Here is a 15,081-nt window from a genome sequence, read left to right as displayed (position 1 = left end):
TCTATCAACTCCTCCACTTGCTTTTGAATTTCCTTTTGCTTTAGCTGGTTGACTCTATATACGGAGCTTTGCAAGGTGGAGTATTGCCCGATAGGATTTCTATCCTATGTTCTTTAGGTTAAGGACATGGTAGTCTAGGCAGTAAATCCTCTAAGAAACAATCAAAAATTTGAGAAAGAAACTTTTGTGTGTAGGCTTAGTGTTTGGTTGAGTAGCTATTACTGTAAACACTAAAATTAGATATGTCTTCTCATGTTTTCTGATTGCTCTCTTAGCTTGTGTGTGGTTGAGTAAAGGACTGATCTCAGGTTTCATAGAGCTTTTTAGACATATTTCTTGTTTGTCCTTCTCAATCCATATCTGATGTGAATCATAATCTATCTTAAGATTATATTGATGTCTCCATGGCATTCCTAAGATGATATCAACTCCCCGTAAGGGTGCCACTAGAAAGTCTCATCTATCCTTGTAGGGTTTGATTGAAATTTCAAGATTCTTGACTTCTCTAGTGCAATTGTACTTTGTCTTGGTAAAAGTAGCTTTGACCTTATAGTTAGATGGGAATGACTCTAGGTTTAGCTTTGCTAAGGCTGTTTTCGAAATGTAACAACCTCTTTGCCATTAACGAAACCTTTCATTTTCAAAAGAGCATGACAATTATACTTACCTCCTTCTTGCTTAGCTACTTCATCCTCGATCATGTGCACTTTCATTGTCGGGGTCTTCTTTCTTTGAAGACATTCAGTTGCTATATGCCCCACCTTGTTGCACCTAAAACAGCTTAATTCTTTCTTCAAAAATTTCCGCCATTTAGCTTCGAAGAAGAATCTGTCTTCTATGGAACAAAACCATTTTTAGATTTAAAGAAGGGCTTTTTATCAAACCTCTTTTGCTTCTGGAATGGTACAGGCCGTTCTAAATCTTTCCCTTCCTTTGGGATCCCATTCTTCCTCTCACAATTCATTACAAGAGAAATCCCAAAGTTCAATGAGTGAGGATGAAACATGTTAATCTCGGCTCTCAACTTAGATTTTAGACCTGCCACATACTTCCTTCGTTGATCTTGGTTGCTAAATTTCTCTAAGCAATGTAATTGGATCAATTTACCAAAACCTATTAGTGTATGTGGAGATTGTTTCTTTATTGAATTGCCTGAAAGTATCCCATTGTTGTCTAGCTTTTGCTTTGAAATGTGAAGGAAGGAAATCTCTCTTGATGAGCTTTTGAAAAGACTTCCAAGATTTTGGTCGCCTTTTACTATGCTTAGTGATGTTCCACCAAAGTGCAGCACTCTCAACTAAATGATTTGCAGCACATTTAATCTTATCTTTTTTAAAGAATTTCTCCCCTGAAAAATAATCATCTAGCTAACTGATCTAAGACAAAACAGTGCGTGCTTCTTTCTTTCCATCAAAATTTTAAAATGAGAAAACTTTTCTACTTATCTTACTCTCCTTTCTCAAATTATGTGCTCTCAGTGTGGCTTTGACTGTCCTGATAATAGGATCATCATCGGAATCATCGTCAGATGAATGCCTTTTCCTATTCTTACCATTGATTTTCTTTTCCAATCTCTCCCTATACTCATGCTCATCCGCCAATTGTGCTAGTAGTGCATCTAACTGCTCTTGAAGTGTGGGTGGTTGTGGTTGATTCGCCATGATAAAGCGACAATTACAAATAAAGCGAAGCGGAGAGAAATAAAACGGATGAAAAAGTGTAATTCGAGTGTGTGGTAAGAAGCGGATGGGAGAAGATAGTAAGTGTATGAAATATAAAGCAAAAGAAATTACTTATCTCACTCTTTGATCGGGGACGTAGAAAGGAATAGAGTGGGAGATATGTGACCGACGATGTTGCTTGTAGTCGTCTTTACGCTTGACCACTCTCCAATTAATTGCACAGTGATTACGTGGTTCCAAATCGCCTTCTTGATTCAAGCTTCCTCAGATTTTGTTTTGCTCTCTTTTCTTCTTCTTTTTTTGGTATGCCTTTCCTGGTCGGTGGAGTGGCCTTGCACTTGAGTTGCAGATCACCAAAAGGGGGAAAAAAATAACGTCTTCTTTTTTTTTGAGAACTTTAGAGCTCTTTTAAAAAACAATAATAATAAATAAATTATATAAAGGGCCTTTTTGAACCTTGGGGTCCTTTACCCTCGATTATGTGGTGGGTCAACTTAAGAGTTGACTTGAAATTTTGACGTCTTTATTGCAGGCGCAATTGCTGGGCTGCTAGTCAAGGTCAAATGGCTATCTACAGACTACAAGGTGGCTCAAGCTCTAAGGAACATTGATGATTGCACATTGCGTAGTGGACAGTGCATCACTATGCACGCGATGGCCCTTTAGAGCTGCAGAGCTTTGAGAACAGTGTAGCCAATGAGGTTCCAAAACACACGCGTGGGTACGTCCCTTGATGCACACTTTCTCTCTCCCATGAGCTCTATTTTTGCATATGTATCACAACAAGTCACATAGTCCTCTTGAATCTTCCATAAGACTTCTCTCTCTTTCAATTTCCACACGAGGGAGCTTCTCTTTAATTGCTCTACAAGAGCGTGACCAAAGCTCTGATACCACTGAAACCTTAAAGGTAATTTTCTTCCACACAAATTCACCACTTAATCAATTGGAGAAGATGAACACAAATTACACCACAAAAAGTGACAACAGACTGGGTACAATCTCCCCCCCTTAGATGAGTGGCTCATGCTTCCTCATCTAGAGTATTTATTATATTTCATAAATGCACCAAGAAGCCAAAATTATCCCTCTCTTCCAAAATGAGGGATTTTCCTTACATAGCCATCTTAGGGCCCAAAAATGAATTATGTCCACTCCAAAATATAATGGGTGGTAAGATCATAGTACATTGATTCTAATAGCATAGCTATGATTTATATTGTTGTTTTAGTATGGGATGATCCAAGGTAAATGAAAAATCGTATATTTGAACATGAAGCATCTCTAGAAAACGTTCTTCTAATGATTATGATGACTCCAATCTTCAATTTGTCCCCCCATGCTGAGGTATCATTCTTGAGCTTTCACATGTCATTTAAGGTCACTTTGTGTAGAAGAAACCAAAAGTGAGGCTATAAAATCCTTAAGATTATACCCTCAATATACCAAGTTACATATTAGGGTTCTTCTACCTAAGGGACTTACACCTAGCCATGCCACAAACGAGCAAGCAAGCATGAGCAAACAATCATCCCACCCCAAGCACATTTTTATCTATGTGTTGGCCACATTATTGCAAGCTAAATTACAAATCACCTTACATTAGTTATTAACAATCGATTGAACGAATCACCAAATCAACCAATCCCAACATAACCGCACTCAAAGCACAATAATCAAGCACAATACCAATAACACTAGCGACATCAATATTAACATGGAATCACCCACAATACTGACCATCTAGCATGGCAAAACACAAGCTAGTCAGGCGTCCCCAACTAACCACACAAAGTATCCACTAGGACCCCCGCCACGTCCAATGTGCTCCTATGGAGTACTTTGCCATAGTCACACTCGACTAAAATAATAATGTCCAAAGCAAGATATACCAGAAATATAATTTTTGTAACAGATGGCCACGTGGGTCAACAACAACATGTAGAGTTTCTTAGTAAAACAAGATGACCTTTGCCTTCGTGTACCTTCTCCCATGAAACATATTTCTCTATGAATCTCTTTTCTTTTTACCAGTCTTTTGAATGTGAAAATGCTGATGCTTAACATCACGGGGACTTTTGCATTGACTGGAGCACAAGCACAAGCATTGGTTGTAGACCTTTATCGAGGAAGCTTTTGAATTCTTGCCATACTCAAATGTAGAACAAGCCCTGAAGAGCTTCTCATTCGCCTTGACTAAGCTGCCATCCAGTCGGTAACCAGAAGAAATGATTTTTGGACAAGAAGATGGAGGCAATGGTTTGATTTGGCCTGCAGTTATCAAGAGACAATCTGACATAGTTTTAAATAAATTCTAAAGTCCAACCGGTTTGAAGCATAAATCCAAAATTTGAACAAATTGAATCATGTAGTTGAGGTACATTTATCTCAATATTTGCTGATTTACTTCAAAAAAAGCTTCACTAGTTTCTAAATCATCATGGCAAAGTCAAAGCAAAAGAAATGTCAGAGGATGCATTGTTTGTTGTCTACAATTTCTAATCATATGGAAAAGGATTGTTATCTAAATTTGTGTAAGTATTGCAAGCAACATGGTCATCGGAGGAAATATTGTCCATCACTTTTAGATGACAAGTTCTATGAGATCTTTCCTGCTTTATGTGAGGCAAAGTCAAATCAGAAGGTTAGGAAGTTATTGGATATGCTGTCAAAGTATTTAGATTTGCTTGATGATGCAAAAGCTTGGCATACCAAATTCCATCGAGGTGATTGGAGATCTCATTCATATGTGGCTGATATCTCAGAGCTCCAACAAAGGGTTTAGATTCTACAGTCCGAGCATATGCATGAAGAGGATGATGATTTTGACTCCAAAGATGGTGGTAAGAATTGCAATGATAATTCAACTATTTATGTTCATAATCAAATGGATGCAAATGTTTCAAAACATATCCAATCAGACTTCTAGTTCAAATACTCAGGCAATAGGCTGATGACAGTCCGACAGCAAGCAGCCCAAACAGTCGGACAACATTTTCGACCAATCAGAAAGTAATTCTACAAGGTCTAAAAGCAAGGAAGGTGTGTTTGAAGACTATGCAATGCCAATCAGTTTTGGATTTTTCCATAGACAAATGGAGCAACAAGAAAATGAGTTGTCAGATGATTACAAAGATTCAAGAAATGATTACTATCTGAAGAAAGATGATGAAGAGTCATATGATGAGTGTGCATGCTTTGCATTTGCACCGTCTTTTGATATTGATGTTATGTGGAAGCAAGAGAACATCAATCCAAATGCAATATTTGAGGAGCCTAACTATAGAAGCCCTTGCAACAAAGAAGGTTTGGGATATGTTTTTCATTCTAAAGCAAGTCAAAGCAATGAAGCTGATGTTATTTCTGATTGTTATGCAATTAAGTATGCAAAGATTGCAAATTTTATGTGTGAAGATGATGACACTCTTGAAGAGTATGCAGAAAGCTCAGGTCCAAATGGTTTTTCTCTTTCATATGGACTAATGGATCCAATACAACTGAAGACAACAATGAATCAAAACATTGATGCCAATTTAGATCATGATGTGTATGATGATGATATTCAAGTTGATAAGTATATGTGTGAAGAGGATGTTGTGCTTTATCAAATTTTGTCATTTATTTATGATGAGGATGCCATTTTGAACAATCAATTTTTCCCGATAGTAAGTGTAAATATTACGACATTAGTTCCAGAAAGTCAAGAAGCTATTCTAGATGATAAAACATCTATTTCCAATGTCTAGAAATGCATGAAGTCTGAAAATAGTGATGATGATATAAGCATGGATGAAAGGGCTAGGTGTTGAGGGGTATTTAGGCACCATAGATTAGGTATAAGTCCTAGTAATCATGAATGTCAATAGTCATATATGTGTGGTAGTTACCAAGAACCATGATGGTCAGTTATAACTCCTTTTGGGACCTTCTTGGTGATAATATCTTGATGTCAAACAAGATTCAAACTGCATATACCTTTTGGGCAAGTTCTATGCTGGAGAGATGTACTATTCTCGATGTTCTTGAATGGAAAGGATGTACCTTGGCTACAGTTCTAATGTTAAAGGTTGTTCTTTGATGAGAAACTATATTTTGATAGCTCTTTGTCTTCCAACTATGATCCGATTGCTTTCACTATTTTCTATTCATGGTTGGCAAAGCTCAATCTTTGAGTGTTCAAGGATGATTCCACCTTGAACACATTTGACAATCCTATAAATGGTTCATTCTTCATAAGTTTTACAAAATAGGATGCTTGATGAAGGAAGTATGTGCTAATTTTTTCAAAGTTTATGGCACATAGAGGAGTTCAAAAAGTTGAGGAAGCACATGGAGTTAGTTGAGCAGTCCATAAATTTAAAAAAGACTTGCCTGTTTTGGCAAACGAAGCATCCCATGAGAGGGGAAGACAGAGAGAAGAGGAGGATGGGAACACTGTAGTGAACCAGGGCTATTAAGGAGGAGGGGAGGGCCGCTAGGAGAAAGCTGTGAGAGATTTGGTGATCAGCCGCCAGCCGAGAGCCAAATCTTGACCGGTTTTTGATCGGGAAAGGCCGACTAGTGGATCTTCCTAACCATCAAGGGCTGCTAGGAGGTGGGGTCATGTTGATGTGGTATGGAGTTGGTAGTGTTGTGGCATGGATCATGGTCTTATGTGCCGTGTATGTGGCATTATGCATCGACATGGGTGGCGGTGGGTAGTGTGACCTACACGTGGTGGTGGGATTGTTGGCGTAGTGGTGTCATTCGCATGAGTGGTCTTTTACATTGGCTTTTGAGGGAGAGCTTGGATAGAGGATGGAGAGGTTGACAAAGATTGAGGCGGATGGAGCTCAACGGGGTTGTAGTGAAGTGAGATCTTAAGCTTGTGTTGACGGAGATTGTGAGCATGTATGTTGATTTGAGTTGCTATTGTGACAGAGATTGTGAGTGTGCATGCTGGAGTAAGCTCCTGTTGACGATGTGTGTTCGATGGAGGTGGTTTCTGATGGATGTTGTTGATGTTTGCAATGGTCCTTCCTTTGCTTTAGGAGTTGGTGAGGAGTTTGCTGGAGTTTATGTTGAAGTTGTAGCTTCTGATGTAGTTGGGGTTCGAGCTAGTGGATCTGGTAGTGAGGTTTGGGTTGGGATTGGTCGAGGTGTAAATCAAGGCGGTGTTCGGGTTCATCATGCAGTAGGTCAAGGTTGTGCTCGAGCTGAAGGTGGTCAATTTGATGGAGTTGCAAGTGTTGGTTCCATTGGTTCATGTGTTAGCAATGAGGTTGTGGGATCTGATGTTTCTAGTGTTCCTCATCCTCAAAAGTTGGTGAGAGTTTCTAGTTCATCAAGGATTTCTCAAGATGTTCTGTTTCTTGAGATTGATCTTGGGGAGTTGTCCCGTCTCGGTGGAGATATGCATGACCGTAGTGCGGAGAAGGACCTATGGGCTCGTAATCGTTTTTATGCCTGGTGGAAGCTCATGGTTTTGATTTAAGTGTGAAGCTTGAAGATCTTGATCTTCATGAGTTTATCGGAATGTTAGAAAAGTTTTTCATGCAGGTTCTCAAAATCAATGGTGAATTGTTTCCTATGGGGTCATTAATGGCTATGTTTCATGCATTTAAGAGAATTATTGTGAGGAAGCAGAAACTTCGTATTGCTGCGACAAGTGTTGATGAAATTCCTTTTGATATCTACAAAAACTTGATCTTTGCTAGTCTCATCGTTACATTGTGATGTCGATGAACCGATCCATTCAAGAAGGTGCATGCAAGCCGCAAAAGAAGGTGGACGTTGTTGGCTTCTCGAATGAGAGGAGTCTACTTGATGATATTGATTATTCTGTGTATTATCCTCGGGTTTTACAGAGGAGGTTTGTGTATTATTGTCTTGCGCATTTCTGCATACGTAGTGGGAGAGAAATTTACAATGTGACACAAGGCAATTTTCTTCGTGGATCTGATACTTTGGGTGATTATGTTGAGTAATTGGTCATTTGGTTTTGTGTATTTGTGATGTTTGGTTATATGTGTGGTCTTTCGTTGTTTTGTTTTGACTTTTATTGTTTGTTTACAGGTTTAATCAACCTTTGAATAAGAGCTATCGTGTTGATATGACTCAGTTTTCAAAGGACGACATGCATCCTCTTGCGTGAGTTCATGAGCAAGATGTCATTCTGACATATGATTAGTTGGAGAAGCATATGCCTGAGGATCCAAATGGGTGTAATTTGGCAAGTTATCAACAATCCTCGTACAGTGGTAATGTGTGTTTCTGCTTGTTCTTTGTTTGTTTTGATTTTGTGTTTGGATTTTTGAGTTCCTGTGTTAATGCAGGTCTGGTACAATCACAATCGGGTGAGCTTGAAGGGTTTGAGTAAATTTGTGAAGACTATGATGCAGTCTGTGGGATTTGATGGCAATTTTAGTAACCGAAGGTTGCGAGCTACTTTAACTACAAGGTTGGGTTTGTGTCGGGTTCCTTTAGAAGTAGCTATAAAGGTAACAGGGCATAAGCGGGATAGTAGCTTCATTAAGAATGATAGGAGTGAGAGTATCATGGTTAAAAATGCATTGGAGTTGGCTGCGAATACTTATGGCGGCCAGGATGGGAATTTGAGAAGTTATGATGATGTTTTGAGGAAGAATCTAGATGTTTATTCTAGAAAGGGTGATGGTGTTTGTTATAAACAACGAGTCATGAAAAATGACAACGAGTCATGAGTTATCGTTTGCAATAGGCTATTATGATTTTTCCTTAGTCTTAAATATTGATCAATTTTACAATCTTTTGGAGACATTAATGAAAACTATTTTCATAACTTTTACAAAATAAGCATAGTTTCAAACTTCTTTTGAAAAATGTACATATTGCTAATTGAAAGATGAAAAAGTTTATACTTTTCACATCAAATGACAAATTAAAAAAAACTGAATCAATGATATGATCTAAAACTACTAATAATTCATGCATGTTTATGTAATGTATAATACATTACTTGCTTAGAATTACAAAAATGTGCTTTTTCTTCTACAAAAACTTCATCCCAATCATTGAAGTTCAATATATGTGGTATTAAGATAAGTACTTATATGTTGAGGCTTGTTTGAAGAAAATATTTCGATAGATATAGAAAAGAAAATCAAATATCTGAGCGGTCAAATTTTAGACAATTATGAGTAGTACAATTCAGTGGTTTACTTTATTTTGATATAAATATGAATCATGAAGATGAAAAGTGTTGTCCTTCTTAAAAATGATGTAAATCTAGATTCTAGAATCCACTTTGTTGTCGTTGTGATAAAGTTGAACGGATAAAAATTTCCGTCAATGAAAAAAAAATTCATCTAAAAAAATAAAAATTTCTAACATGAGTGAATGTAAATGTCATCCTAGTATACACTTTAAACGTGGCAGGCCAAAAACCATACAAGCCAAGGAAGTAAGTCCTTTAAACAAATTAGGGTGATTGTTGTTTGCAATGGTGAAATCATTCGCCGTATCATTGATGGCAAAGTGAATCGGCCCCACATGTCGCTTCTTGATCGAAAAATTGAAGTCGATTGTCTCGGTTTTTCGATTAAGAAGGGTCGATTTGTGTAGTTCGAGAGCCGATTGTCCTGGTTTTTTGCCCAAGAAGCAACGATTAGGGCTGACGGGAGCTGGTTGTCCCAATTTTTCGATCAAGGCCAATTCAACAGTCAAGAGTTGGTTGTCTTGGTTTTTCGATCGGGAAGCGACGACCAGGGTTGATTCTTGACCGTCGGCGGTCTGGAGGTGGTACAATTGGCGATACAGGTTGGTGGTACATGTGGCGTTACGATTGGCACATTGTGGTGGTATTTTATTGGTGCGCGTGGCTTTGTCTTATAGGTTTGTTTGGTTGTGGGTAGTTGTTATGCCATGTGTGGTTGTGGTTTGATTGGTTGCATGGTTTTTGGACGGATTTTCATTTTGGACTATTGGATGTTGTGGATACGGACAGTGTGTGTGTGCTCTATTTGAATGTACTTGAGTGTGCATGTCTTTCGTTGTTGTTGTAGCTTGTTCGATGTCCATGGGGACTGTTGTGCTTGGGTTGTTTTAGCTTTCTTTTGCTGAGGTGTTTTGTGGTGGTACGGTGATGTGTAGGAGGATTTTGTCATCAATGCTCCTGGCAGAGGTGCTAGTTTTAAAATTTCGAATTGTTGGTGATGGCGAGGTTCATTTCGAATGGTTTGTGTGCTCTGTATTTAAGGCAGTACTCTTGCGGTGCTGTTTGGGTGGTTCTGATAGAGGATCTCGATGGGCCTTCTTTTAGCTTGGGTATGTCTCAAGTTATTTGTAATGTCAATTCAGTAGTATGCCTTGGTGTTTTCTGGTTTAAGTGTGGTCGTGTCTATGTCTATTGGGGATTGTGGGTCAAAGAGTGGTGCAGTTGTGTCAAGTGTTAGTCCTATGAGGATTTTTGGATCTATGAGTGGAGTTTGTGCTATCAGTGTTCCTTTTCTTCCAAGTGTTTTGATGCATGGAGCGAGATGCAAGGATATGGTTCAAAAGCTAAGATTGAGGATCTGGAGTACAAGGTGTTGAACGAGATGTTGTCAAAGTTCTTATTGCAGGTTGTAAAACTTGATGGCTCGTTGTATTCCCCGAAAAGTTTAATGGGCATGTTTCATTGTTTTGGAAGGATTTTGCGTTGAGAGCAGGATATACGTATTGCCACATTTAGTAGTGTTGAAGTGCTGATTAATATTGTGAAGAGTCCGCTGTTCAAGGCAAGCCAATGTGCTTTGGTCACGGCCATGAATCATTCTGTGAAAAATGCTTCTACTAATGATCGTGATAAGCAGTGTGTTGTTGGTTTCGGGGAGGAAAGAAAGATTTTAGATGATATTGACTTTAGCATGTATCATCCTCAAGGGGTCCAGCATTGCTTTCGGTATTACTGCTTGAGCCGTTTCTGCATCTGTGACGGCAAGGAGTTACATAATGTGCTTTGTGGGAATTTCTTGCAAAGTGATGATGAGCTGGGGCAGTTTGTGGAGTAAGTTGTTGTGTGCTTTATTTTGTAGTTTTTGTTTTTGTTGTTTATTGTTTGTATTGATCTTGTTCTGGCAGGTACAATGAGTGGCTAAGCAAGAACTATAACGTTTCACTGACGCAATACTAGAAGATCGATTTTCATGCTTCTATTCGTGTTCATGAGATGGATGTTGTTAGAAACATATGAACAATTGGTTGCCTGCCATTGATGATGGTTGTGCGAACTCGAAGTACCTATTTCGGCAATGCATAGAGAATTAATGTTCACACCAATCGTGGTATTTGTTTCTTATATGGTATTTGTTTTTGTTGTGTAGGTGTGGTTCAACACCAATCGTCTGAGTGAGAAGATGCTTAGTAAGCTTGTTAAGCAATGCTTGCTACTGTTGGTGAGTTGTCGCCTGGTGAGAGGACCGATAAGTCTATTCGAGCATCCACTGTTACATGATTGAGCCTATGTCAGGTTCCGGATGAGGTTGGGCAGCTCGTGATAGGTCATCGTCGGGCTTCATCATATAGGAAGTATGATAAGAGTAACAGAATAACATTGGCCGCAGTACGCAATCTTTGTTGATGATGAGCATGGAAACTTGAGGAATTACTCTAATGTGCTGATTGAGAGCATGAAGAAATTCAACGAAAAGGTTGATGGTGTTACTGCTTTTGGCGATGTTGGTAGTGGTCACGATGTTTCATCTTCAGGCAATTGTGTTATTGTGTCTTGTAATTTTCTTTATCATTCAAGTTTTTTTTGGTATGTTTATGTTTTGTTTGTTTTTGCAGGATTGAGTGTTGGTTGTGGTGGAGTTGGTGGTTCTGTTGTATCTATTGTTGCGGTTTCTTCTAAAGCACATTGTGAATGATTATTGTGGTGTTGATAAGATTGGAGGTTTTGTTCGTGATCGTATCGACGGTGTGCTAGGTTTTGTTTATTTGATTTTCGAGTTGTTTTTCCATTGTTCTTGGTTTCTAATTTTTTGGTTGATTGTTGCATAGTTGTTGATCTTTCTGGTGGTTGTATTGGTGGAGTTGAGGATGTTTCAAAGGCTTGTGGTGGGGGAGTTGCTACTTCTGGAGAATTTTTCTATGTCCATTTGAAGACTAGAAAGACAACCAGAAAGAAATGCTTCTGCCTAGTGCTCAAGAGATGATGGAGAATCTTCTAGAGTAGAATCGAATCCTCCTACAACAAGTTAAAGAACATGTAGAATAGTTGGAAGAAAGCAGAAGACAACTAGACCAGACAAGGCAATGCCTTGAAGAAAGAGAGGTAGAAAAAGCTCTTGAAAAAAGAGGAACCACAGATGTTGAAAACTTGCTCTTGTTAAAGCATGAGGAACGCAATAATAAGGAGGCATTGAAGAAAGAGAGGTAGAAAAACCTCTTTGAGAAAGAGGAACCACTGATGTTGAAAAATTACTCTTGTTAAAGCATGAGGAACGCAGTAACGAGGAGGCACTACAATGCACAGAGCTCGCCCAAGTAGAGAGGCAACAAAAACTAGATCGAGAGGCGATGCTTACTTGGTGAAGAACTCATGACTCAAGCCATTCATGCACGCAAAGGTCATTCTAATGATCAGGCATTCATAGCTTCAGAGAGAGTCAGAGGTAGATCATTCCAGAGAAGTGGCCATCATCATCAACAAAGTCATAAGCAAAGTCAGCATTAGCATCGGCATCATCCTCATAGCAATAGAATCAGCAAAGAGGAAATCATTCCAACCGAGGAAGATTCCAAGGATGAGGGAATGCATCCACCAACATGTCAAACATTCAATGCAAGTACTGTCATAAGTTTGGGCAAAATCTGAGTCTGTGAACCCATGAAGAACCAAGTCTTTCTTCCCAAAGCAAATGCACACATGCATTGTGCCCTTAAGATATCTCATGATACCTTTCACAGCTTCCCAATGCTTCTTGCCAAGTGTTGCCATGTATCTACTGATAACTCCCACTGCAAAGGCAATATCTGGATGTGTAGCCACCATTGCATACATGAGACTACCAACCGCGGATGCATAAGGAATCTTGGCCATTTCAGCCCTCTCATCATTTGACCGTGGGCTATCTTTCTGACAGAGTTTCACATATGGAGGCAATGGAGTACAAAGAATCTTTCCTCCCTTTATATTGAAACGTTGCAAAACCTTGCCAATGTATTCCTTCTGATATGCAAATTCTAATATGGGCAAATATTGTTCTCAATTAGTTTTCCGTTTACTTACATATGCTCGAAGCACATCCTCAATGACCTGATTGACCCTTTCATTTTGACCATCGCTCTGTGGATGATCCACGGTGCTCATATTCAAAGAAGTTTCCAACCTCATAAACATAGCCCTCCAAAAATTGCTTTTAAATTTGCTATCCTGGTCACTAACAATTCCAACTGATAGTCCATACAATTCATAAATATGCTCCACAAACAGCCTAGCTAATTCTGGAGTTTTAACCTTTTCATTGGTTGGAATAAAGTGAGCCATCTTGGTCAATCGAACCACACTTACCTAGGTAATCCAACAATAAAATCCATGGAGATGCTTTCCCATTTGCCAAATGGAATCTCCAATGGTGTAGGAGACCTCCTATCTTAAGGCATTCACTTTATTGACCTAGCATTTTTGGCACTTCAATTCATAGTCTTGGCTGTCCTTATCTATTTCACGCCAAAAGAATTGCATTTTCAGAAGCACGTCTTCTGAATTCCCAAATGTCCGGCACTCGGACTATCATGACACTCGAATTTATGACCAACCTGTGGTGTGTCACCATTTCCATGTGACTCCTTAATGAAAGCTCCTCCATTAGTTGGATCCCTATTCTTAATTGCTTTCCATATTTCAAAAAAGTGAGGATCACACTCGCATTTTCATTTTAAGGACTCTATGAAATTATTCTAGAATTGAGTTGTACAACCAAGGCGGTCAATCGAGGAAATTACCGCTGAAGAGTAAATCATCGTGGTGGTGGTATATGCCAGAGAAATGTGGTGCTTTTAGTGTTAAAGACCCTCTCGTTGATTATGGAGCTTTGTATGGTGGGGATGATGATGTAGAGATACTAGAGGAGTTTAGTTGTGTGTCGCATGTTGCTGGTGGTGTGTTTGGATTGAAGTATCGCGATGGGGATGCTCCTGTGGCAATTTTATGGGGCATGGTTTTTAAGAACTATTGTGTGCAGTTCATCAGCAAGAGTTGATGTGCTAGTTCCACAGGATGTTTTCTGTGTTCGCAGAGGTTTTGCCAATGTCAGAATTTTTATATAGCCTATTGGCATGTATCTCCGACATATGTTCAAAATTTTTGGGCAATGTAATGTTTGCGACAGTGTAGCATGTCGGCATATGTTTTTAGCAATGTAATCTTCAAATGTTCTTTTTACCAGTTCGTCCGATTTTTTTGTATATGAAAGTTTATGAAATAAATCTTCATGGGTTTTGCCTTTGTTGCTATTGTTTTGTAATTTTTATTTGTTGTGTGAGTTTGATGTGTTGAAGTCTTATTGGTTTGTAGGTTTATTTAAAATTCATTTTGGTTTGGTAATGTATTGTTTGGAATGGTTTGTAATCTTGTCTGTAAACACTCATGGGGTATATTACCATTCCGCAAATTTTTTGATCGAACAGCTAGGATCTGGTTTCCGCCGACCCTAGTCATTTGCAAATCAAACTCCAAACCTCCTTATGCAAGGCCTATAATGTAAGCACCCTATCAATGTGAGTCTTGGCCTTCAAATGGTGAATCCATATAGCCTTATATAATATTGCCACATGCCAACCATAAAAAGAGAGTCCCTCACCTTGTCTTGTTTCCATGCTAGCTTCCATAAAAAGTTTTGGAATCCTTACTTATAATCAAGGCTTTCTTTAAGACTAGGTGACATTGTACCTAGCAAGATCTAGAACATTGCCAATTTTAGTTATGCTTGCCAAGGTTATGCTCCTTTCATCTTATTGCAAACTCAGCGGCTCTTGATGAGCTAAGCCTATTGATTTCGAAGTGTTGAGAGATAGCCTTGTGTTTGATTTTGTGGCTCTATATAAGGCCTTTTTTGGGCTTTTTGCCACTCCAAGAACGTGCAATCTCCTCTTATGTTCTATCTTCTACCTGTACTCAAGGCTACTTCTTTGTTTTGGCTCTTCAAAGACTTTGAAAGCCTTCACAGAGTAGAAAACTCTTTCATCTCTTCTAGTCATCCTAGCCACTTATTATGCCACTCACTACTCATCACCTAAGAGAAGAAAAGGTTCAAATTCTTTGGCGAAAATCTGCATCCACATGCTCTCAAAATAATAAGAGGGGGAAGGGTACCATATACTCTTGAAGTTTTATGTCCTCTTATCACACTAAAGTCTCCTTCCCTATATAAATTCATATGTACACATCTCTTTTTGT

This window comes from Dipteris shenzhenensis, chromosome 8 (assembly GCF_047967505.1).
Source record: "Dipteris shenzhenensis isolate YYH24624 ecotype China chromosome 8, Dip_SZ_1.0, whole genome shotgun sequence".
Taxonomy (NCBI): Eukaryota; Viridiplantae; Streptophyta; class Polypodiopsida; order Gleicheniales; family Dipteridaceae; genus Dipteris; species Dipteris shenzhenensis.
Note: the sequence above shows the minus strand (reverse complement) of the source record.